Source organism: Empidonax traillii, unplaced genomic scaffold (genome assembly GCF_003031625.1).
Source record: "Empidonax traillii isolate 1590-97213 ecotype Southwest subspecies unplaced genomic scaffold, ASM303162v1 scaffold350:size764500, whole genome shotgun sequence".
In the NCBI taxonomy this organism is placed as follows: Eukaryota; Metazoa; Chordata; class Aves; order Passeriformes; family Tyrannidae; genus Empidonax; species Empidonax traillii.
This window is the reverse complement of record NW_020955543.1, coordinates 457,123-480,746: the sequence shown is the minus strand read 5'-3', so window position 1 is coordinate 480,746 and position 23,624 is coordinate 457,123. Positions and strand designations below refer to the sequence as shown.

At 36.7% G+C, this 23,624-nt stretch overlaps 1 long non-coding RNA gene across 2 annotated transcripts; it reads right to left on the bottom strand.

The window, feature by feature from the left end:
- Positions 1-462: 462 nt before the first annotated feature.
- On the bottom strand, positions 463-20,954 carry LOC114061697. 2 transcript variants are annotated; one of them, XR_003572183.1, is made up of 3 exons: positions 20,823-20,954; positions 12,680-12,767; positions 463-843 (listed from the first exon to the last, which is right to left on the bottom strand). It is a non-coding gene; the product is annotated as an uncharacterized LOC114061697 (long non-coding RNA). The 2 variants fall into 2 exon arrangements; XR_003572184.1 differs by having other exon boundaries at positions 20,833-20,954.
- Between the last annotated feature and the right edge of the window lie 2,670 nt (positions 20,955-23,624).

The window sequence follows — 23,624 nt, the reverse complement described above, 5'->3', positions numbered from 1 at the left end:
GAGATTCAGCTGAATCCTTAATGTTGTCTTAACCCTTTCATTGTGGGAATGGGGGAAGGGGGAAAAGACTTGATTATAAACCAGTGATAATTATTGTTACCACTTTTAAAATTATTATGAAATTATATTTTGTCATAATTACTAATTAATGTGTAGCTATGGGGAGGTGGTGGAATCACCATCCCGTGGAATGTTCAAAAAACAGGTAGTTGTGGTGCTTATGGACGTGGTATAGTGGTGTTAGGTTAATTGTTAGGTGACAATGTTAGGTTAATTGTTGGACTTGATGATCTTGGACTTCTTTTCCAACCTTAACAATTCTATGATTTGATACATCAAAATATTTTATATAATTATATAATTTTTATATAACATTATATTATTTATTTAAATATGTATATTTTATAATTCTAAGAGTGGTCAACATTACATGCTGCACTTTTTCACAAACTGAAAAGAAAACCTAGACAAGTCAAAGTAAAATTTTTGGGAAGAGAGGGAAGAACATTATTATGAGGACAGAGACTATAACTGTCTGCTTTTAGATTAAATCAAAGTATAGGTTCATCATTTTTCCCTGTGGCAATTTAATTCACATTTTGCACTGTTCAGGTAGAAGCATATTAATGGCAAATTACAGAAAGCAAGTCATTGTAATGCAGGGAATAGCTAATTCCATTGTTAAAATGTGATTCTCAGTCAAGGATAAATGAGGTTGCCTTTTCTATGCATAAGGAAAAATCCTCAGTGCAGTGAGGAAACTGATGAAAGTTAGAGATACTCTGTCTTAAGACTCAAATCCTCACCTGAATGGTTCATGGCCACTTCTCCTGCCAGCCAGGCCTGTTAAAAAATAATTTAAAAATTTCATAAAGGACAAGTGTTGGTTTTCCGTGTCGTGCTGGTTGTTTAGTTTGTTTGTCAGCACTCTGTGCTTATTGTTTTCACCAATTTCCCTGTACATTCAGCAAAATGGTCCTAATACGTTAGTGGTTGTGGGATTCACCAAACCACAGCCAGTTTCTGGGATCTGGATCTGCACAGATTCACAAAGTGAGGGGGAGTAGAGCATTCAAAAGGACGAAGGTAATTGAACTAAAAAAAATCATGGACACTGTAAAATCAAGAACAAGTCTCAAATTCAGGGTTTTTTTGATGCAAAGTAGTTTCAGGTTGATGGGATGGGCTTTGTTAAACCCACAGTTTCCTCCTCTTTTCCAGTACTGTAGGTTTGTGTGTTGTGGCGAGTAACCTTCAGGCTCATAAAGGCAATTAAAACTAAAAGCCTTCCTCTAGTTCCTCCGCAAAGCAATGGCATTTGACTCTGAAGAAGAAAGGGAGGACAGTGATAACAGGAAACAAACAAACTGATTTTACCTCCCAGATGTCATTCAGCTGTTATTCGGCATTAAGCACAGCACAACCCTTTAGGTGGCCAAAGTCACCAAAGATACCTTTCCAAGAAGGTAACAATCTTTAAAAAGTTACAGCCCTTGGGACCCATAAATATTTTCTTCTTTCTGCTATACTATTACACTGGCAGTTATAAGGAGCTATTGGTATGTATATTTTTAATCCCTATGAGCTGATAAAAGCTCTTACTTATTCTGAATCTCAATAGCCAGTAGGACTCTTTTGCTTCACCTCACTGTCCTTTTGATAGTTTCCCAGAAGTTCTGACCCGAGCAAAAATATAGAGAAACTGCAGAGCTGTTGAATAGGGTGGGGTTTGTTGTACAGAAGCACTGTACAACAATTTTTTTGGGCTACTATAGTAACTTGAGTTCTGGGGTATGTTATTAATAGTGAAGTGAAATCCAAAGCTAATGGCAACTTTTATATTTCTCATCAGTCTACTTTTCCTGTATTTATATTACTTTGTTTCCATTCTTTCACTTTCTGAAAATGTTTTGAAGGACATTTGGGCTTGGCAAAGCTTCAATATTGCTTCATTGACTTCATGGGTACATACAAATGTAGGAACAAAATAGCTTAGGAAAGTTACCTGTTGTCTTGGCAAACTCAAATAATAGACTTGCCAATTACTAAAAACGTTTAAATATTTTTCCTTAACAATGAGGCTTTAATAGAAAAGATGTTGAAGTATTATCATATTACTGGAAATGGAGACAAAAAACTTCTTTTGATAGAACAACTAGAGCTGATATTTCCATCTGTTCTGCTGCAGAAAGAAACTCATTCCAGAGTGGAGAATTTGCTGCTTTTCAGGAAAAGATCAGGTCACAAAAATGCCTCAGAGGCTAATCTCATGGGTTGCTTTATTTATTCCTCCCTAGCAGTGGCAGGTCAAACCTACTTTGTATAAAACTCAGAAGTATAGGGCAAGGTTTCTGTCTTTGCTTTGACTTCCACCTCCACAAATTAGGCTGGGGTTTGAAAATGAGTTCTTTTTCTTTCTCCGTTAAAGATTCTTCCAAAGGAGTCTGGCTGACTCTCCTGTTCTCAGGGCAAAAATGCAAGGAAAATATTACAGAACTAAGAGCTAAGAGTAATTCCCTCTCTTGCTGAGAGGATTCCCAGGACTCTTCCATCGTACAGGCTCCCTGATATCTGTCAGACTCTCTCACAGCTTTTTTTTGCCTTTACTCACTGACACTATAAAAATCTCAAAAGACAATTTTTCTTACCCTGTTTTGAGTTGTATGTGGTGTAGTTTTTAATTATACCCTCAGTATACCTTTACACGTCTTGTGCACCACAGAGATATCTCCAGGTTTCCTGCATTCTGCTTTACTATATGGTAGCCAAAATTCTCTATTAAATTTCTTGTCACTTTTCCTGTCATATTATTCTGGAGAAGTTCCTGTGTGAATTCAGTGTGACTATTCACAGAAAATGGTACTGCTCAGCCTAAGTAAAGACTAGCAAACTTTGACAATAGTAATTAGAGTAGTCCATTTACCACTGCAATTTCAAGAAGCCTGTCTGCATTTCATGAATGCTGCTGTGCTGTGCTGTGCCATTTCAGATATCCTACTTTCAATAGGCTTCAGTAACTCCAAGACAGTCTTCATTTAGTAGTCTGGCTGTCAAGAAAAAAAGCCCAAACAAATATAACTCATGGGCAGAACAATTTATGCAAAGTTGCTGTGCAAATTGGAAACTCTTCAGTTACCATGTACAGCACCTGTATATACCATCTACATGTATATATACATGCAAAATACTTTGTTCTGTATCTACTGTCCCTGCCTTGCCTTTTGATAAGCAATTTTGAAAACTGGCAAGGAAAATTTATTGCAGTTTCTATGCGATTCACCCCACGCCCCATCCATCACAGACTGCTCCTGCTGCAGGGTCAACCACCGGTGAAAGACTGCGATTTGACAGGGTTTTTAAAACATATTACTATTAACTCGTTAGTCTTTCATAGCATAATGTAGAGAACTGGGGTGGAGGGGTGGGGTAAGATTTTTACACTTCTAAATAACTTTGGTTTCAAGATGAAAATGCCCCACCCAAACAAGCCCTGAATCTTCTCTGCTTAGAAACAATAGCTAAGTTGCCTACAATCAAGAAAATCAAGACACTCCTTTCCATGAGAATAAAGACTCCATCGCAGATAGAAGGGGAACTGGAGTCCAGATATGAAAGAGAAGATAAAATTTTGAAAATTGCCCTCTTTTTCTATTTTATGTAATTTGAAATCCAACACTGTACTTTGAAAATCCAATGAATTAATAAGATATGGCCAGACTATGGACATTCATATCCTTTCTTTTGTCCAGTTGGTGAAAGCATTTTTGTGAAAAGAACTTCTTCATAAAAAATATAGTTGCTACCCAAAGAAGATTAATTTTTAATTTTTCCTTTATTTTTTCTTTCTTTTTGTTCTTTTTAATATGAGTTTTCTAGTCCCAGTCCACAGAGATTTTTGTCTCGACTCTATCCACCATCCATCTCCAATGTCAGATAACACTGATTGACAATATGAGCAGCAATAATAACAGAAGTATCATTTTACTTTTGTTTGTTCCTTCTCATATGTATCTATATTTTGGTTGCTAAAGTAAGTGTGTTGCATAAACACAAAGTTGGCAGTTTTATGTTTCTACAAGTTTTTTCTAAATTGATTTGTTAAAAGAACCAATATTATTTTACTGTATTTTACCTTCTGTTACAACTTCTTATGATATCGTGTTAAACATTACAGTCTTAACTATGCATCATTTAATGCAAATATTGCTACTTAGGGTGATGGGCACATTTTTAAGAAAGCGTATATCAAAATGAAACCTGCACTTTTACAGCTATTACACTGCATTATCTCAAGAAATAGAACACAATGAAACTACTTTTTTTTTCACACAGATTTGAAATATATTTTTCAAAGTCCTGACAACTCTACAGACAGTAGAGTTTTTTCTTTGTTTTTACAAGAACAATTGGGTTTTGCAAACACACACACAAACAAACACACAACAGGAAGCTTTGTTCTGAACAGAGACATTTTTTCAGACTCCTGTTGCACTCAGCAGGGTTGCATCCATGAACCTTTTGTCCCTACTTGAGCAAGTAGAGTTGATCCGTGCTCCGGACTTGCCTAATCCTTGGGTAAATCTTCATGCTTGACTTAACTTGCCCACATTTCAGCAAATTGTCCCTTCAATGGAAAGCCAGTTTGGGGGGAACTAGAGAGGGGTTGGTACAAGAGCTGTACCTGTACTTCAGCCTCAGTGTTTCACAGTGCAGGTGGTGAGGTCAGATGAAAGATAAGTATGCCCTGGAAGTTTGTTACTTCCAAAGTGGCATAGTTTTCAAAATTCTGGGCCAACACTCTCATGGATCATCAAAATTTTGAATCCCTGTATGCAGATGAAACTTTACATTCACTCCTCTAGAAAATAACTGACATCCACTCAGCATCTTTAGCACTTTGCTTGTCTTATGCTCTGCAAACTGGCGCACATTTATTTTATACCTGGATGTTTGGTCAAAGAGAAAGAAAATCACTAACTCCACAAACACCAGACTATTCTGGATTTAAAAAGAAATAATAGTAATAAAAATGTTTCTCTCTCTAAGAGACTCTTCTCCCATCCCAACTGTACATACAATTTCCAGTGCAGGGAGTCCAGTCTGCCATGAGATCAGAAGTTCAAAGTGCTACAGTCCAGCATCCACTGACAGGTGTGAAGTCTCAGCGTGAGGAGTTTGAAGAGAGACAGCAAATTTAGTAGGTTAGCATCACAAAGCAGGTACCTTTAAAGAAATTCAAACTGATAAATGGCTCGCCTGTCCTTCATTTAAGAGAAAATATCCAGTCTTTTTCCATAATTTCTCATCTGAAGTTACTTTCTGTGCCAACGACGCCCTTTTTAAAAGTAGAATTGCACAATTTAAATTCAGACACTTATAAAAAATGGAGAACCATTTCAACACTTTTCTCAGAATACACTTTAAAATGTCCTTTGTCTGAAAAAAAAAAAAAAAACCTAGGGAATTGTCAGGGCAGATCAGTTTTTGTAAACAAAGTTATTAGAAGCTAAATAAAAGCTCTATAATGAAATTTGGCTGAACTGGAAAGGATTTATGCCTCTAATTAATTATGAAGGCTGCAACATGGCTCTATAGAAAAAGAAAAAAAAAAGAAAGAAAGAAAAGGGCAAAAGACAGACCCAAAAGCTTGTCCAATAAGCTGAAAATAACAGCTTTGCCACCAAGTTAGGTAAGTAAGAAGGTTAAATATCACAACAGGAAAAAGCTGTCTAAACTACCAGACAATTTTAGCAGAGAATCCTCAGGGAATATTTATAAAGGGCATGTCAAGTAAAAATAACTTCTTCACAGAGGAGGATATGCTGCAGAGAAAACAATGGAGGGCACAAAGAAAGAAGGCACAAATGCCCTCATTAGGAAGTAGGAGGGTTCCGGGACTCTGGGTTCAGTTCTTCCTTACTTTGCTGGGGGTGTGGGGGTCAGGAATTGCTTTGATATACAGACAGGAAAGTCAAATATGCTTTCTCTCCTTACACCATATCACTGAAATATTGTTATTTTATCATATCTTTTTCAGACAAGATTCTCAAACCTGACAGCAAAGTAAAACAGAGAATTGCTCAGAAAATAGAGAAGACATTGACTGGGAAAGATCCCTTTGCAGAAGTAAATGCTCTCAGGGTATGAGGTAAGGATGAATTAGTTGAATTTTTCAACTTCTGAACTCATTTGGCAGTTTACTAATACAAGAAAAGAAGAAAAAGGGGGGGGGGGGTTGGAATAATATTAGTCTTGTGAAAGTAAAATCTTGGAAGAGACATTTCTGTTGGAAAATCTGTTTCCTTATAATGGACTATACAGATAATATAATTACCTGAATTACAGCAAGAAAGAGAGTTTTGATTTTAAGTACAGGTGGATAACACATGTAAGTGTTCAGTTAGTGGGTTGTTGCCATATGGAGACCAAGAGCAGGTGATTTTTCAGAGAGTTGGACTGTAGGATAGGGAATTATTAAAAACAATAGCTTCTGTTCTGAGGGGTCTGAAGTATATTGCAATCCTCAGTAAAGATTCACAAGCATGGCAGAAGCCCCATGCTTGTCAGAAATTACATGAGTGATGCAGAGCCTTGGTGTCTAAATGCTGAAATATCACTATGACATACACTGAGTTGATGAATCAAAATAAAATCAATAATAAAATGCCAAAGGAAAGGTTTCCAGTGAAGATATTTGAATAATTACTTCAATGTGGCTGCAGTGAAGTCAGCTGGCACAACCTCAGAAAATCCCTTCCTGAAATGACATACTGACCAAAAGCACTTAGAGGGTCCTTACTGTGCATATTTTATGATAGAGAAAATTATGAAAACCTGAATAAATTACCATTAATAATCTTTAGTAAGCTATTAAAAATAATAGCAAATCTTTCTGAATATTTCTTCATACTTGGTAAGGAAAGCCTACACAAAACCTTTACAAAAAGCTGCCAGCTATCTGTAGAGTTCCTGTGAGATAATTACTGAAATATTACAGTTGAGATTAACTTCCAGAGTTTCTTTGCATCCATTGTACACTGCTCTTTCCACTCGGCAGGTTTTTGTCCCATCCATATGCTGTGTTCCTTTACATGAGAATTCCATGGTTTTGGACATTCAGATGAGTAAAATTTTAGCTTACTCCTGTACTTACAGAGAAAGGTTTTCCCTGTATTTTCAGCCAGTGAGAATGATGTCTCTTTTCATGCAGTTTTTGGGATCCACTGAAAGCATATAGTGTTTACAGTTAGTGGCACTCAGAGGCCAGGGAAGTCAACAGCTTTGGCTACTAACATGAGAATAACAACATGCAAGCAGCCATAGTTCAGCTCAGTAAAGGAAAAGCTACATGACAAGAAAATCATTACAATTTCCTACAATCAGGAAGATGCAGGTAGTTCTGTTGGCATCTGGGGAAAGGCTATTTAGGGGTAGGCTGTACATCCCTTCTTCATGGCATTTATTAAGCAGTTTGTCAGATGATATTCTGCTGTAGCCATACCCCAGAGTGGTCCATTTTGGACTTCCAAATGCAATGTCACAGAGTAATGAAGACGAGAAAATGTTCCGCAGTGAAGCAGCCACAGGCCCTAATGAAATGTGGCACATTAATTTCTGAGCTATGAAGTTATGTAATCCCAGTGGATTTACATTTCAAACTCAAGGATCCCAAGGAGGACAAAACAGTCGCTTCTGTGAAAAGTCTGTTTACTTCCCATTGTGAGGTTTGTGGCTGGGTTTTGCCTCATATTATGATCTCTAGGAGAAACCTCTGACTCGAAAAACTGGGGCTCATGAATTATTGTGTGCATTTGAAGAAATGTCAGCCTTGTTGCTTTATGAAACAGGCCAAGAACTCATATAGAGAGACAGACAGCTAAACGGATAAACAGATAGACAGATATGCAGAGCCCAGGTTTAACTGTTTGATTTGACAAAAAGCCCTGGAAGAAAATACAAGTAATGCATGCCTTGTCTTGTTCTTAAACTGATCAGTGGTTGTGGGGAATAAATTTAATTTCATTTTCTCAAGAATTAAATTCAGGCTCCTCTGATTAAAGACTCCCAGCAGTTTAAGCTGGATGTATCCACAGCCCTATTTGTGATACTGTCATCAAGCTGTCAGCTGCCTCACTTCATACCAGGTTTATTCCAGTGCATGACACACAATCACAAGAGAAGTGATTAATTCCCATTTGAGATTGTAGGTACAGTGAACATGAATGATGTTACCACGAATAAGATCAACTTTCTGTCTCCCAAAGACTCCAGCAAGCCAGCCAGCCTTGAAGCATTTTGGTGGGTAAAGGCTCAGTTTTTAGCACCAGAAAAAACAGGCAGTGATTTCACCTTTAGAATATGAGCCGTGCAATTGTCCCAGACCTTCTTACATCCAATTTCTTCTGTCATGAGGCCAAATCAAATGTGTTTTTGAAGCAGAGGAAGAGAATTGAGTTCCTCTTGTCTGATCTGGTTCTCATTGTACTGAGCAGATTTTCCTCAGGCACTATAATTTCCATATTTACCTGTCTCTTGTTACGGGTTCACAGTGGATTATTGCAATGGAAATATAAGTATTCCAGAAAAGTGACAGCTTCACAAAGGATGTGACAGTCAGGCAATGTTTTAGGCTGACATATGACATTACTTAGATTACATATTTACAATAATTTTGACTTAATGTTTTTCCAGCATCAGTATGAAGCAGGATGTATAATTGTGTGCAAGACTTTGGGCAGCTCCAATATTATTCATTTGTTAAAAGTGTCATTCCTTAAAAAAACCCCAACAAATTCTTTGCAGTCTGACTTGGTTATAAGACTTCAAACTTATTTTGAAAACTTCTCAAACTGGTTTTTATTTTTCTAAATATTAGGCTGGAAACATAATCTAGGCACTAAAAGCAACCTAGTGCATGGCAGTGAAAGCAGAATTATTCTGTTGAGATAATGAGGTTAATTTGTCAGAAATGATAGCACAGGGAAACAGGAAGAAACCTTTGGATATCCTTGGACAATAGTCTATGAAGAAATAAATACTTAGTTCCATAAAAATTTTGAGAAAGGATGATTAATGTAACAACTTACATTCCTTAATTTATCAGTTTTAAGTGTGGTTGACTTTACTCTTCCTTCTCACCAGAAACATGAAGTCTCTGATGCACAGTTAAGACACAGAGGCAAGTCCTTGTTATTTTTCAAGAATTATTCATCCTTTGTCCCTGTTTTCCCCATTTCAACTTCCTAGTCAACTTCAAGTTTTTCTTTTTACTTGTTTTAACTTATATTAGAAGGCAAAGAAGATTTTAAAAAATTAATCCCTTATTAAGGGCCTCTTTCAAGCAGAGTAATGGGGAGTTGGCATTCTTTCTATAGCACATCTCAGTAGCACTGACAATTTTTCAATACAGAGGAAAATTGAGGAAATGAGTGAATCTCAGTCAAAAATAAAAATAAGAATTAATAAATACTAAAAAAATACATCAGAAATCTGGAATCTCTGTACCTTCTTTTTTGCCAAGCCTTGATTTATAATGCAAGATGTGACATATGATAAAGGCAACTATATCTATATAAAATATAGATATATAACTATCTCTTGACCTATCTATAGATACGACACATGAGATCATAGGTTGCTTCTTGGCTGTTATCTAAAAAAGGCAAGCTGAAGCTGGACCAAAAGGATATTAATCATTCATGGTCAGGCCCAGATCAGTATGCCGTGAAACACTTTCATCTTTTCCATAAAAATAATGTTCAGGTATCTTCTAGCCTGTTTGACATCTGCAAAATCTCCTAAGATAATAGCAAGGATTAGTCTTTGTCTATTTTGATTTAAACTCATGATGTACAATATGATAATACTATCCACTGACAACACTGAATGAAATATTTGCTTATTAATTATGAATGAAAACATGATACCTGTGAAGTCACTAGTAAAATGCCAAAAGCCCAAGATGAAAGTGCAGGAATAAGTGCTAATGCTTGGGATGGAGGTCTTGATCCATGGGTCTGTAACTCAGATGAGGAATTCAAAAATTGCCATATGGCTGAAAGATATGGGAAGAAATTTAAAATTATAAAATTAAAATTTTCTGCTTTTCATCTACAAATATTAACCCGGAAAAAAAAACACAAACAAACAAACAAACAAAACAAACCCTTAAAGATCTGTATATTTAGTATTTAGTGTCTGATGGTTCTATTTAAGCCATTTGGCATCAGAGCCACTCATTGTGCCTAAAAATCAAATTCATGGCACTAATGATTTTCAAACTATTTGGTAGACCCACCTATTGCCTCTTAACATAAATAATAAGTATTTTCTCTGCCATTTAACAGATGGAAAAATTGAAATATAAAGGAGACCAGATCTGGACAGAAATCTTTGTAAGTGCAAAGTAAAAGAAAAATGTGAAGCACAACTATTCTCTCCTGTTAAAAAATATAGCTGTTTGAAAAATTGTGTCATATGTTTCGCTTGGTTCTTAACATTATGTCACATCAAAAGGAGTGAATGCATTAGCCTGGCTCAGATATATCATTAGAGTTGTGAAGGTTTACCTCACTTTTGCCAGTTTTAAGCACTAGCTGGACACACAGAGAAACATTCCATTTCCCAACAGAATGAACATCTCTTTCACTGAGACTGAGATTTCAATTGTGTTGCAATTTACACTGATTATTCTCAATAGAGATGAATATTTCTTGTCTAGACTAGCAGTTTAGTGTCTTGCTTCAAACAGCACTTGGCTTTGGCCTCTTCAAATACACTTTCTTCTCCTCTCCATTAGCCTCTTGGACAGTTGGTCTTGGCATGTTCCCTCTCACCAGGTGTGACCCTGACGGCTCCCCAGTGCCCATTACTTCAAACATAACTCCCACTTTCAAGGACTTCACATTTTCATGTTACCTCATCATACCTGCCTGGGGGAGGATGCTTTCCCTACAGTATCCTACAACTTCCATGGAGCATCCACCTGATGGCTTCATCATGACAGCTCACCCCAGCACGTTCTTCTTTGAAACTCTCCTTTGCTGAGAATCCAAGGAATTAGCCTTTGGGCTGCTGGGGTGGTAGAGCTGGCAAGAACAGCACTGGTTTATGTTGTGGTCCAACTTTTTACTCTGCTCTGTACATTGCCAAGCAGCCCAGGGACCTAGACCATGCCTAAGGACTCCAAATCCTTCAGTAATAAAAACACGAAGAATTATTTAGAGTAAGCTTCACCCAGCAAAAAATAAAGGTGCTGAAGCGGCCAGGTGGAAGGAAGGCATGAAACCGTGAGATTTTTAGGTCTCGGCACATCATTCCAAAATGTCTTTCTTTAATGGTTTACCCCATGTGATATACTACCCCTTAGAGAAGAACCTTGTCCATTACGAAAGGATTTCATCACACTTTTTAAATGAACTTTTAAGAAATTTTTTTTGTCGAAAATTTTAAAATATCTCAATATGGGCAAATCCTGACCACAGTGCCCTCTTATTTATTCAGATTTTTACAACTGTGCTGTTAGAAAAGATCTCTGTTGGTAATACATCTTGATTTCAAAGCTCCTTTTGCAGGAAAATAAATCCAAAAGTATGCGAAAAAAAGCCATATTTTCTAGAGTTAATAGAGAATGTTCTTTGACTAAAATTAGTTTTTTGCTGCTCTGTCACTACTCCCTTATATATATGCCTCATGGCACCTATTGTCATACTAATATGGTCATTCAACATTTCATTGCTTAATTGTAATTTTTTTAATAAGATCATTTATTTTTATTATTGATCATCCAAGTAGAATTTATAGCTTGTATTTCTCTCACCATCCCCAAACACACTTACCCCCAAAGGTAAAAAAATCTTGAAATGAATATAAAAATTGAATTACTTCCATATGTTTTTATTCTGTTCCAGCTCTTTTCCTACTGTTCTACAATTAAATTCTACACGGAATATATTATTGAAGGAATAAATCTTACAGTGTTTAATCTGATGAGATTCACAGAAATAAATCACTAAGGAAATGGTGAAACATCTTCCAATGAATGCATAAAGGAAAAGATAACTCCTCAGATGAATGGGTAGCTCCATAGAAATGTTTTACTTACTTTAACATGAAAAAATTAATTTTTATGTCATAGAGCTGACTCTGCCTGTTTGGGTGCCGGCACATGGGCTGTGGCTGTTGCTCAAGGGAGCTGAAAAACGGGAGGTAAAAGAAATATCTGAGCTTATGGTGTGCTCACAGTGGCAGCAGCACTGACAAGGCACTCTCAGGGCTGAGAGAGTGGCATCGATAATGGGAACACACAAAGATAACGTGTGACTTCCTTAGGCCCCTGTCCAGAAAGGCTCTTAAGCACCATTAACCTGCAGACACCTGAGTGATGTTATTGAAATCAGTGGATTTTCCATCAAGTTTGTACAGAGCAGTACTGAGTTTGCACTGAAATCCTCATAACTTTGAGGCTTCCAGCAGGCAAACGGCAAAGCAGATGATCAGTAAAGGTGGAAAAAGGAATGTTGGAGCAGCTCAACAGCTGCAGAGAGAGGATAACATTCCCATTCCTGCCCTTCTGCAGGACTGGAGGACCAGGGGGAAAATAAGTAGGCTGTTATATTTCTAAAACAGATGCAAAACCATTAGAGTGGTGCTATAAAATCAAAACCAGCAACTGAAGTACCTGCATTTAAGAAGAGGGATGAGTGAGGACAGAGGTTCAGGAAATCACTTCTGACCTTGGTCTATTAGTCTGACTTTGATTCATTACTCTGAAAGAGTAATTATAGGCATGAAGGTAGATGACAAAAAGAAGAAAAAGCAACAGTACTGTACAGAAAGAAGTATGCAGATGGATGAAACAAAATAATCTTCATTATGTTGACTGTCTGACAGAAATACAGTAACTTACCTGCATCTGAATTTCATGGAGCATTTGATGTGATTCTACATGACAATTTATAAATGGGGGCTAGTTGAAAAATAAAAGGAGTACAAAGAATAGCAAAAATGAAGTGTCTAAGGGGAAGTAGCACATGAGGGGAAATGTTGAAAATTAATATTTGCCAAGGACTGTTTCCATGATGACCTGGTTATACTGTGGCTTTCCTTAACCTCCATTTACACAGTAATATGAGTCTGAGATTTGCTATTTGCAAAAAGGTGAGAGGCATCACCAATACTGATAATAATCATTGACTGCACAGCCCTGAGGAATGACAGAGTAGATTTGGGGGAGTGAAGTGCAAGTTCAAGCACATGGTGTTCAACAGCACACATTCCTTTTGTAAAATGGATCTTATCATTTGGAAATGGCAAAGGTGGTAAAGGTCTGGGAACAGTAGCTCAAGGAAGGTCTGCAGATCATGGGATGACTATGAACATCAATATCAGCCATGAAAGTGTCAATGTGGAACAGAGAAACACAAGCAGTATGTCCTCTTCAACACAAGCTGACAGCAAAAGTGAGTTTTCACAGGAGATTGTAAAGAAAAAAATATTGGAGTGACTGGAAGGATGAAGAAGTCATCTAAAAATGGGAGAAATGCAGGTAAATTCAGATTGAAAGAGAATGTGATTATTGTCTACAGAAAAAGGTGAACACAAACCCTTACTAACATTAAAAAAACATGCAGGTAAATAAAAAAAAATATCTAACTATATTTATTCTGGAAATTAATAAAAAAAACCAAAATCCACCTAAAGATCAAAACAGCAAGACACAGTCTTCCCATTTGAGTAAAAGTAAACAAGTTCTACTTTTTAAAGGACTTTTTGAGCTGCTTATATAAAGGATTATATCATGGGGTTGTGTGGATTTAGGGATTTAAGAATTCAGTGTTAGTCTTGTGTGTCTTAAGAAAGTACTGTGAGATAGACTGAGATAGACATGCTACAATCCACCTGCTTATCAGACCACTGGGTTTGTTGCAATATTTAAAGGCCTTGTGGTTTTTCAGGACGATGTCACTGCAGGAGGAACATCCTAGGAAAGTGCAAAACAAACTACTATCTGGAAAATGTCAAGAAATGTTTGTTTAATTTTTCAAAAGTGAAGGAAGCAAAGAAAGACATTTTACCTATGAATATCAAATTATTCAGTTGTCTTCTGGCACAAACCTGTAGGGGTTTTCTTTAGAAAGGAGTTTGTTACTGCAACAAAAGGAAAATTTGCATCAGGTTTTTGTGTGTGTGTGTGTTTTAGGAGTTTTCTGTTTGTGCATGACTAGATTGAAGAGGCAAATCAAAAAGTAGATATTATCTATAATAAAATGTTTCAGGAATAAGAATGAAACATTTCACAACTTTTATTTCAGTAGCAATATAATCATGACTTCCATTACACATGTTTTCAATTATTAGCACAATTAATATGAAATATTAATTGAAGATCCATGTAGGCATAAGAACCTGCTTCACACTCTGCAGGGTAGACACGATCAGCAACTGGAATGCTCGTAGGCTTGGTTTTTGCATTTTTATTTCTATAATTGCAGGTTTACACAAGTTACAGGACATCCATTTATACACACAACATGACGTTGCCAAGCAATTTAGAGCTGAGAGGCGGCTGCCTGGGCCATGATTAGATGGGCAGTGCTTTGGAAATGTCACGGATGGATTTGTGTGAGCTTCACTGAAATAAAACTGAATGAATAATTCTCACCGATCGTTTTAACAACTTTGAGTAAAACAGGCTTTACAAAATGTAGATGTATCAGTTACAGAGGAGTCAGTAGGTCATTCTCACAGATGATTCAAGGCCAAGCATCAGCACCTGGGGAGCCTGAACAGAGCAGGCTTTTCTAGGGCAGGTGATTACCTGCCATTACTGGGTGATAAAAAGTGGAATTGCTCTCATTTTTTACCTGTTCATGTACTCTGAGTTTACAGACATGAATAATTCCATCTCTATTTTACCACTTTGTAGAAGAATTGGTGATAATCACATTGTCATTAAGGAAATTAATAAGTTATTATTTATTTCTGTTTAGCTGACCCAGTGAAGAATGGTGCCCATACTACTATTTTGGACGGAATTATTTCAGATGTTTATTTCTCTGTTGTTTTGGTTTTTTTTTACTTTTAATAAGCATCAGTAAAACCTCTCATTCTGGCAGATTTGCTCTCTAAATACCCTGTGATTCTGGTTGTGTTTACTAAAGAAGGAGGCAAGAAGGAGACCTAAAACTGTATTTTTTTTCCAATAAAACAACTCATCCTCACATTATAAAGTCTGCTGTTGCAAAATATGTTGTCCAGAATTTTGTGGATTGAAATTTATTGTCTCAGCAAGAAACACTTCAACACTGAAACTTGTGCAATAGTGTTAGTATCAATAATGAGAAAATAAGTAAGCAAATACCACTACATCAATAAAGGAAGAACCAAAGTCAAATACATGCTTCCTATTCATCCTGCACACAGAAAATAAATACACAAGTTTAAAACAAATAGTTTCATAGTAATTTTGAACTGATATAAAAAGTCAGAACTGGTAGTATTTAGGGATAAAAAGAATTATGTATTTGAAGTTTTAGTATTGTAGATTATTGCAGAACAAAGAGCTCAGATGAATTCCAAATCTGACATATTTTCCCTTTATATCTGGTGGTTTGATAGATTATATCATATGTTAAACTTTATAGAAAGAGATGGAATGAAAAATAAAGAAAACATATTCTAAAATCTAATATAGCAAGCCTAAAGAATTTTTATGATTTCAATATTAAATTTCCTTTTCGATGAAAGTGTCTTGGACCTCTGGGAAATTAAAAAGTCATATTTCTGAGGGATTTGTGATGCTTTCTGACATTTAGACTGATAGAGCGCATAAGACAATGTTTTAGAAGTAGATAATCAACCATTGACTTCAAATGAGACTCCAACCTCAGACTTGTTTTTATTCACAGATTTTCTGGGCTGTAGAAGCAGTATTTTCATCAGTGGGCAATTCTTGCAGGGTTAGTATTTTCAGCCTTGAGCTCACTTGCTTCTCACATTGTACAATTCTACGGTTCCTCTTTGTCCAGTTACCTGTTGACATTAAACACCTCTTTGGGCCGAGTCTTACTGAAGAATGAGTAAGGACTTCATTGGAACATTCCTTGGAGGATTTGTTGCTACATATATCTTTGGATGGAGCAACCTCCTTGTCGACACCGAGTTACACTGGACATTTTGCCCCACCTTGTCAATTGCAGATCTTTAATGTTTTACTGTTTTCAAATTTCTCTATTTTATCAGCTAATATTAATCTTGGATCAATAAAAGGGATAGTTTACCCCAGTGGTTTTCTCCTGATCACTGATCTTTTGTTCACAAACACAGAACTTTTTCAGTTTCTGGAAATACAATGAGCAATTGCTCAGTTTATCATTAAGAACTGAGGTTATTTGGTTCCTGAGTTAACAAAGCAACTAAACATGTACTTTAGACTTCATTGACTGAGGGAAAACAAAGTGACTATTATATTTGGTTGAACAGTGAAGTTTTAACATGTCAGTGTTCATTTGGCATAGAGCTTTGGTTATGCTTTGGCACACCACAGCAATGCCATCTATGGCAGCATTTTTGGAAATAAAGCTTTCATGCATGTGTTTTTGCCATAAGTGATGGGGATTAAAAACACTGTGGGAAATTCACTAATCCTCACATACAGGCTGTGTCTTAATTGTCAGCCAAATTTGAATGAAATAAGTCTCCTATAGAATTTTTTCTATAAAGAGTCTTTATCTGCCTTGCACTTGAGGGGTCTAACACCACAGTTTCACAATCTGGACTATGCGAAGAACAAGACGATAATGGAAAAAATTAGCACCTGGTTTAGTAAATTATTACCACTAATGAATATGCAAGTACAGCTTTTCTGATTTTTGAAAAAGACCTTTCACATCACCTGAGATAAAAGGGTCAAATCTCGCAGTGAAAATTCTATTTTAATTTTGCTGCCAATAATTGAAAAGGCAACTGAATATCCAGATTCAGTGAAACATGAAAATAGTCCGTTAATGAGTAGTTTTTTTAGCTGTGTGTCTATAGTAAATAGCTTGGAATAGTGATAATTATAATTTGCACTTGTATTAAATTTTCCATTTGAAGAGTTCAATGTCCTTTACAAACATTCTAATAATTTTTTTTTTTAGGGACTGGCTAATCTTCACAACACCCAGTGCAACAGGTAGGATGGAGGAAGCAGCTGGAGAACATCTGGAGAACAGAATATTTAAAAAAATATCCCAAAATAAGAATGGCTTTGAGTGGGGATTTTGACTTTCTTTTCCAGTAGATAATTAACAGTGGAAGCAAAAATTGAAAGGTCCAAGTGGAAGTTGATTTGTTGATAACTGTGTACCTGATGGCCTTTGAACCTTAAAATCTAGCCAAAATCAAAATAATTCAGTAGATATTTTCTTCAGCAAAGTCAGTAAGTAACTTGCCAATATAAAAGACTGGGAGAATTTGATCAGTAGTTATTATTTCCAAACCTCTCTCCGACAGAATTTTTATGAAGATTGAAGTCTGGAAAAAAAAGCCTTTCTTGAAGCATGTTAAATAGCATCTGACCAAAATAGAAGCTGACTAATCTAACAGATTCATTAATGAAGGATCACTAATTGCACTCATTTCACATTAATTACTATAAGATATATGGTCTAATGACCTTTGATTACTAAGTCTTTTTGGAGGAGGCTGAAACCTTATTAACTTTCCTCCTCCTTCCCATACAAATGATATGAAATTCTTGAATCCTACCATCTTTTACAAAGTGTATTTTAGTTCCTTCTTGTTTGTTCTCTTCAGCTAAGTACCCACAGTCTTAAAGGACACTCTCATTCTTTTTCTGTGTCTTCTCAAACCTTCCTGAGAAGACATTTTTTTTCCACCTGCTTTTTCTACATGTCAGAGGAATTATCCGAAGTTGATAATGAAAACATTTATGAGTGTTTCTTTTCATAACTTTGTCATCTACTATGTTCATTGTAGTGTGCCTCAACAAATCCATCATGCTTTCTGTATAATTTTCTTTTTCTCCTGCCAGTGCCTGCCTATACTCTTCTCTCATCAGTCAAAACTGCCTTGAATATTATATATCAAGTTCCTCTTTTAAATTTTACCTTTTCCTACACACAGATCTTGTATTTGTAGCTGATTTTTACATTGTTGAGAGCCAGAAAAAAACTATAGACTAGTTTAGTTATTAATTCAGTACAGATCTAAAAGTGAATCACTAAATATTGTGTTTTTAGTGGCATGAAGCCTGACGTCTTCAGGCTGATTAAGTCTTAAATCTTTTTGCTTCTTATCATCTCTTGACTGCTGTGGCTTGACTAACTATTGAGATCAATCAGCTCCAAAATTATTTTCACCTTCCCTGCCTAGTCTGACATATCTGCATGGCTCAGGCAGCCACCTGCTATGTTTGGGGTATTTAATTTAGATGATGCCTTAATCACTCTCTTATTCTCTGACAGCAAGGAGCTCAGTTACTCCAAACTCCAGTTATGATTTGTTATACCAGAATCTCTTGTTAAGGAAAGGGGTCTTAAAACACACCACCCATAACCACCACGGGAGCAGGATCTCTGTGAAGGTCTGAGCAGGCAGAGCCATTTGGTGGCATAATTTGCAAACCTTTGGTGAGATCTGCCCGTGGTGCAGGAGCAGTGAAAGCTTTTGCTGTGAAGTCTTGGGACACCCACCTGCTGCAGAGAGCAGAACGTGTCTAGTGGTAGTGGGGTCAACTTTGGACTTTACTCTCACTGGGGTTTATGTCCTTTCTGTGGCACCTGGTGCCTAAGCCTGCATTAAAAACCTCAGTCTGTATTTGTTTCATTGATATATATACTTGTACAACAACAACATAAAGCTACAGTGCTGAAGTTCGTAGAAACATGACACATAACAACACAGTAGAGAGGATAAAAACATCAATGCCTTTATCCACAAATGCAGAGGGCTGTCATTACTTTTCAGACTCTAGTGATTAAAAAAACCCTTCCTTCAGTTCCAGCTGTGACCTTTCCACATGTTTAGTATCCATTTTAATGGTGTAGTAAAGTAAAAGGTAACCCACTCTTTCAGCAGAAATTAAATTTTACAGTTGTTTTATTATGGTTGGTTTAGCTGGAGAAGGTCTCTCTTGAACATTTTAAAATACTCTGCAAATAGTCCCAATACACAGCTCAGATAAACAAAGCATACTCATTCCTGAAAGGAAAAGCAAATGCAAGGATTGCTTCTGCCAACATTATCCCAACTGTACTGCAAAGGCTGCTCCACTCTGAGGTTACTGCTGAGGATGTTACAGAAGGGAGGCATGAGAGAGGGATTATGCTTCTATTGTTAGCAAGCAGCATTTCCAGGTACTAATAAAAATAATTTATCTTTTTTTGTTCTCAGCAATTGCCAGATGAGATGAACATCTCGTCTTTATGAGGGCTCACTAGGAGTGCTGCCTTACGATCTTGCCCAAGGCTGTTTCAATGCCATATAAATAACTGTGTAACACAAGGTATTCAACACAAAATTGCAAGTAATGGGATCTTTATAAATCCAGTTCATTTTACGTTTAAAAGACTTAGTGTAAGAAATTAAGTTTCTTAAAAAACAGACACTGGCCCAGCAGTTTGGCTGATCAGGACAAATGACAGGAAACCCCATTTCAGCTGTCTAATTAGGGGCTCAGACCTGGAGGCTGAGGTAAAATTTAACTCCTGTAATGCCCAAAAACTGGTATACTGTTGGTGCTATTACACGTCAGAAAACACAGTGGGGAACTGTGAAATACTACCAAAAACAAGCCCTCAAAATTCAGAAATCTTGCTTCTAAAATCACTTTTTATGTGATCATGACACATCCCTGGAAGAGCTCAAGGCGAGGCTGGATGGGGCTTTGAGCAACCTGATCTAGTGGAAGGTGTCCCTGCCCACAGCAGCAGGGTTGGAACAAGATGACCTTTAAGGTCTTTTCCAACTCAAACCATTCTACAACTCTATAATTCTAGAATATTTTCTGCCGTCCTGCTAGAATTGAAGAGCTAGGTATTTCAGACCAGCCACCTGCCCTGCTTGGCTACCTACCCCCACAAGGGTTTTTGTAGAGATATTTCAAGAAAAAGATTACCACTTCTAAAATTTTGCTCTTAAAGTGTATGAGAAAGTTGTGAAAATTCTTAGCTCCTTTGCAAGACAGTATATTTGCAATGTATGAATGAAATATAGGTCCATTAAAAAAATGCCATCTTCAGAAAATTAAAAAAAAAAAAAAAGGTGACAATTCCTTACAAACTACAGTGGTGAGAAAGATTGTTGCTGATTTCTGCTTAAGAAAGACTGAAGCAGCTTTGCCAGGTTTCTCCATGTGGCTGTAGTTTACCACTGCTTGTGCCTTTGACACTGCTTTAAATCTGCAAAAGTCCTGAGATGGCTGAACTGGCGAAACGAATCCTTGATCTTATGCATGTGCACACCTCAAGTATCCCTTAGATGACAATCTGAGGACAAGGATGGCCTCTTTAATACACATCTGCTCCTACTCACTGGAAATGCTTACTAAACTCAGTTCAAATGAGTTTGTTTGTTAGTAAAGATCAAAAGAGACATTTGCAGAGACAGCCAGGCCATAATCCTGTCACTGTTGTTAATGCAGTTCCCACCTAGAGCTCAATCTTTCTGCAGCCACACTCTGCTCCAGGAACGAGAACCATAAAAGAGAGAAAACCAGGTCAGAAAAGCTGAAAAGGAGAACAGTGAGAAAGCAAAGAGCCACCAGGAATAAGTCCCTCTAGAAAACCACAGGAATGAGTGTAAAATGATGTTTGTACCTGTACTCACTACATAAACATAGCAGGATTTCTTGCTCTGAACTTGATCTCTCTAAAAAAAACTGTGTGGAGTTTCACAGTGAGCTCACCAAGTTCTTACACTTGGCCATGGTGAAGCAGGAGCTGGGCATTTCACTGGAGTGATTACACACAAATTTCAAGGGTTACAAATGCTGTGGAAATTGTTTCTCTAAAGGATATCCCTACAAAAAAAAATTAATCAGAAGCAAACCGTTAGGACTTGCGAGAGTTTAAAGTCTCTATTTTTCATGTGACAGCATAGAAATAGAAAATATATCACTGAATATGCTCCAAAATGCAGTCAGGTAAGCCAGTACTGGAGGGATTTTTATCTATGTTCTGCCAAGATCCTATCAGCAATCCAGAGTCAGAGAAACAAGATTTATTTAACTATCCTCAGGTTGATTTAATAGACACTTCTCACTCATTTTCCTATTTATTTTTTAAACTGACTTTTGTGATAAAGCAATGGCTTTTTTTGTCTAAATGTAACTGTGTAGTTACACAGCTGTGTTGTTTAGAATTACAGGACTTTGCTCTTCTTTTTAAGTTAGGATGCATAACTGCTTCAGAGCAAGATGTAGCCAATAACGTACTACATGCATTTACAGTGTCCTCAGATAATCACAATATCCATATTTTGAATTAAAAGCAAACAATGCAGTCTAACAGTCAAAGACAAGCAGACAAGGCTGCGGATCCATTTCAGTGAGCCATTGTGAGTCTTAGACAGAAAGGACATTTTGTAATTGTCTGCAAGTATCAAATGTTAAAAAGCATTTCAATAAGGTAATAAATGTATGACTTCTTTTTATATCATTTATAAAGAAAATGAGCCAAAGAAAAATGGGGTTTATTATCTCATTTTGCTTTGGCAGTGACATTACTGGAGGAGAGCACAGGTGCCATTTATGGGAAACACAACCTCTGATAACACGTTTTATGGCTTTTGATTTTAGACTCCCATTCATGAGCATGCATAACGTTTTGAGGTATTATTTTTTTACACCAATAAAAAACTCAATGTAAGATTTTATGTGTGGCATTTTGTCACATGAATGGTGAAATGTTAAAATAAGAGCAGCTGAAACATATACCACATACTTCATTATCTCCTGTGAAATGAATATCTGGATAATTGGAAAAGCAAAAATCTTTGTTATAAGGATTTATGAATTGAATAAAACTACCTCCTGCCACATGAATTTCTGTGAGACTGAGATTTTCTTTTTTGCTGCAAAACATCAGGAATTATGAAGTGTATCCTAAGATATTTCTTTTAAGAATGACACTTTTTTTCCTATTTTTTTTAACATGGAAACTCCCTTTCCATCCTCTCTTGCCTTCCAGGTTATTAATGTTTAGTTTAAAATACTCTCAAAATCTCAAATCCAACTTCTCTGTCAGTTCTTAAATGAGCCTCCTTTTCATATAATTGAATTAGTAACCCTGTTTGCCAGAACCTTTATCCAGTATTATCTAGTACAAAATATTCAATGTGGACTTTACCTTCGGAAGTCTGCACCTGTAACTGAAACTTGCCCTTCGACTATAAGAAAGAAGTTTTAAAGAGTGAGAAAAAGTACAAAAATTAAGCTTACTCCAGAGAAAAGTGGGGAAATTTAGCATGGATAGTTCAGAGAAAAAACACAAGTGGTCAGGCATTTCAAAATAGTAGAAAGGCTCTTTAAAGTGCTCTGATTGTACCTCAGTATTCAGTTAGGATGAGAATTTAAGGACGGCTGCATTGACCATGATTAGGGGGTTTGAGGGGTATATTCAGGTTAGTTAGAAATGCAGACTTGCCATAGGACCTCAAGTGAGCCACTTTATCACTCCATTTTCAGCTTTAAAATGAAAATATTAATATTTTCTTTCTCTTGATATTTATTGGGAAGCTTAGTGCTAGACAGGCTAGTCTACGGATCACGAATATTGAGTACAAAGTTTTACACATAATCTAATTATCTGACATTTTCAGTCTAAACTTAAAATAGTAAACTATGTTAGCTCTGGGCCCTGGAAGAAAATAGCTCTCAACAATATGAAACCACTGGAATGTGTGAAACACCAAAGATACCTATTTTTGGGGTGCGTAACCCTCACTCTATTGCTGCTCCTGCTCTTCCTGTGGTTTCCAGTTCATGATGATAAAGGACCTGACAGTCTGATGTTATGGTCATGCTTATGCAGTTCACTTTTGTCAGTGTATCAGCCAACAGCATAGACAAACCACCTGCCTGTGAGTGATAATGAATTCTGTTGCTTCTTCCGTGTTCTAAGGACAAGTCAGCATTTACACTACCCAAGATCATGTCACGTTTACTCTACCTCTGGTCCTCGTAGGCATTTTTCTCTGAATGTCAACAGGGCAAGTCATGCAGTTGCTTTTCTTTTTCACTGCATTTACACAAATGTTACCCTTGTTTCACACTATGGCATAAGCAAGAGCTCCTTCAGCTTAGCATAAATAAATTTAGATACAGGACACAACAGTGGCACTGCAGAAATAAAGGCTGCACAGAGAGAGAAAGGAGAGAGTATTATTTACTCTTTGCTAGTCTTTCCTAACACAATACATCTCTGAAACCCAGAGGTCATTTTTTGTGAATGTAACGAATACATTCATATCCACCAAGGGTAATAAATATTACAAATTAAGCTGAATAATGACTGCACTGTCTATTTCATTTCTATATGAGAGGCACACATGGGACTTAATGTAAGACAGTATTTATAATGCGATATATGGTATGAGTCTCATTCAAAGTTAGAACTGCA